Source organism: Hypanus sabinus, unplaced genomic scaffold (assembly GCF_030144855.1).
Source record: "Hypanus sabinus isolate sHypSab1 unplaced genomic scaffold, sHypSab1.hap1 scaffold_160, whole genome shotgun sequence".
NCBI classification, from domain to species: Eukaryota; Metazoa; Chordata; class Chondrichthyes; order Myliobatiformes; family Dasyatidae; genus Hypanus; species Hypanus sabinus.
Window position 1 is genome coordinate 604994 of NW_026779679.1, and position 3357 is coordinate 608350.

A 3357-nucleotide genomic window follows, 5' to 3' on the forward strand; every position below is an offset into this window, starting at 1 on the left:
GATAAGTGGAGGAAAGGTTAGGTCAGAGGTAGGTAGATTTATTTTGTACACAGTGTGGTGGGTTCTGGGAACGCACCGTTCCCACACACAGTTCGCAGGAATGTGCTGTTCGTCGTTTTCACAATAGGAATATCAAAAAGATACCTGGATAGACAGATGGCTGTCGTGAAAATAGCGGATTATGGTCTCTGTAGGAGGGAATAGTTATAATATCAACAGAGTAGAGCTACACTGGTGAACTGAGCATCCTGGGCCGAAGATCCTGCAGTGCCTTGCACTGAACTTTGGTCATTTATCTACTTTAGACGTAAAATTACCACCTGATGCGTTGGCAAAGGTGACTAAGAAAGTGAGAGGCAGCAGTGTTATGACATAAACACAGAACGGGCTCGTTGGTCTAGTGGTATGATTCTCGCTTTGGGCCTGAATTTGCGAGCATGCGAGAGGTCCCGGGTTCAAATCCCGGACGAGCCCCTTGATTGATACGTTTTAGAACTTCAGACATTGGAGCGCAGAAGAGTGAGGGAAGATATTTAGATGTACAGGAAGTTATGAGAGCTGTATATGTGGGTCACTGCCTGTAAGCTTTCCCCCTCAGGTTAGGACCGACGACGACTAATGAATGACAGAAGAATGAGGGAAGATATTTAGATGTAGAGGAAGTTATGAGAGCTGTATATGTGGGTCACTGCCTGCAAGCTTTCCCCCCTCAGGTTAGGACCGACGACGACTACAGATCACAGCTTTAGAGCGGACGGTGAAAGATTTGGTTTGGCATAGAAATTAAATGGATAAGGAGTGATGATAAACTGAGTGGCTAATCCCTGTTTCTCCAGTCTTCTGTTTCTGTATGACTGAAATTCAGCTCTATCAATAGGAATTTGTACTGAAATACGGAAAATGACCATGGATAATTGGGTTTGAGTAGATGAACATTTTCCAAATATTTTCGCGTTTGCAGACGTTCTTGCAGAACGGAGTGTGTTAAACGTAATCTCATAGTTTCTCAAAGGAACAGAGAAACCCAGCGAGTTAGAGGAAACCAGCGATACGAAATTATGAGGGGTATAAACCGTGTTAGTGCAAGCAAGCCTTTTCCATTGAGGTTGAAGCCACAGGTCATAGATAAAGGATGAAATATTAAATAGTTAAGGGGGAACTTCTTCAATCAAAAGTTGTGACTCAAAAGGATTTTGGAAAGTTTCCGTAAATAGAGTACAGCATGGACTGTGGGAATGAATACGAACCCACACGTGGCAATTTTAGATGAATGAGCCGAATCAAGCAGGGAAGAGGAAAATGAGGGCTTTCTGATGGATGGAAGGAAGTGACAAATTCGGTTTTGCGGAGTTCAGTACCCAGCATAGATTTTTGCATGGTACGGCGATAACTTTGAAGCTGAAGTACTGTATTTAAACATTAGATTTATATTGTTACATATATGTATAAACATCAAGTGAAATTCGATGTTTGCGTCAAGTCAAATCAGCGAACGTTGTGCCGGGGCAGCCCTCAAGTGTCTGTAACCAACAGAGCATGCCAACAACTCATTAACCGGAACCCGTACGACTTTCGTCTGCTGGTTGAAATCGGAGTACCCGGGGGAAACCCACGCGGACAGGGGTAAAACGAACAGATACTTTGCCGTTAGCTGTGGGAATTGAATCCCGATCTTGCAGCGGCAGCTTTGTTAGTCTGACGCAAACCGCTACACTACCGTGTCTTGGTGTGGACACATTCCCCATTTGCAGACGGCATGAAACTGCACTGTTGCTCGTGGGATGGAGAACAGTGAGCAGGACGCAACGCGCCTACGATATGGTCCATTCAGGATTGTTGATCTGCCAGATGCGTGCCAGATGTAGACATGATAATTGAGATGTTCCTCTCCATTCTTATAAACCGAAAATCAGATTGGTAATAACGTGAGAGTAATGGTCTGAAAGGTTTCACTGTTAATGTAATGGTCTCTCTGTAATGTTTCACTACTACTGTAATGGTTTCACTGTAGCAGCAGAGGTTGGGTTAAGACTAGAGATAACGGGGGCTTTGGAATGTGTGTCATCCAATGAGCGGCGTATTGTATTTCTTTTTTCCAGTGCGTCTGACAGATGGTATTCTCGGGCTTTTTGTCAGCAAGAGATGAAGGGAGATGATGCGAGTGGAGAGAGCCGCTTGTCGGCAGGACGGATTGGACTTGGAGTGAGAATTCATGAGCCGACAACGCTCGGAGGAGACGAATGGGGATTGAATGGATGGGCAGCCGTGAGATCCAACGTGTACATCAGATTGTTTCACTAAAAGGTCCCTTTTTCTTTTATTTTTAACTACAGATTAAGAATTATAAAGCGAAATTGCATATGGTGGACTGTCTGATATATTGCGGTTCGGATATGTAACCCGGCAACACATCACGCATCGTCCAGATAAACCGAGATACCTCAGTCTGTCCAGGCCGGAGGCTGACTTACCCTAGACAAACGCATGCTAATAAATAAATAGGTCACGATAAAGAAAGGTGGAAGGAGTCCGTGTACACGAAACAAGGATACAGGTAACACAGGAAAATCTGCAGCTACTGGTAATTAAGAGTAACACGGATAATTTGCTGGAGGAACAAAGCCTGTCAGCCAGCATCGATGGAAAGGCAGAAATAGTGAACTTCTCCGACCCTACTCCTTCCACAGGACTTATAGGACTCTGAAGCATCGAGCAGTTAGGAAGACATGTGCTACGCTATGCTTTATTGAAAGTGACGGTAAGTACAGGAGTGCCCTGTGCAGCCGCACAGTGCATTTATGAGTCGCGGCTGTGGCCATTTTAATCCAGGATATGTCTGGATTTCATATAGAGAGCACGTGCCGGTCTGATATCCGCGTGGATTCGAAGGGATATGAGGAAGCCTCGGAGAGCCGCAATAAGGTAGGTGAAGTACAGGGGATGATGAGATAGAGATTGGGAGAGATCAGCGATAAAACAGGGGGCATGTGTCTGCAGTGCAAGGAGGTAGTGAAGCTCCTTAATGATACTTTGCTTCGAAATTCACCAGTGAGTGCCACATTGATGAATGTGGGTACAGCGAAACTGAGACACGGGGACACTTAGAATTACGAGGTGGGAACTGGGAAAACACTAAAATAAATAATTCCAACGACGCTGGAAGGGATGTACAGCAGGTAATTAAACAAAGCGTACGTAGATATTGCTGCGCTTTTGGACATGAGATTTGCATCATCATTGGCAACAGAAGGAGCGCGGGAGGTTTGGGGAATGGCAAATGCTAATTCTTTGTTCATGAACTGTAAGGTAGTCATGAGAATAACAGGTCAGCGAGTCCTCTGTCATGAGTGAGCAAGC

The 3357-nt window shown here is 45.0% G+C and overlaps 1 non-coding gene across 1 annotated transcript; it reads left to right on the forward strand.

Annotated features, from left to right (window-relative positions):
* Positions 1-386: 386 nt before the first annotated feature.
* trnap-ugg (transfer RNA proline (anticodon UGG)) lies at positions 387-474 on the forward strand. Its single transcript is given in 2 exon segments — positions 387-422; positions 439-474. It is a non-coding gene; the product is annotated as a tRNA-Pro (tRNA).
* The last annotated feature ends 2883 nt before the right edge of the window (positions 475-3357 follow it).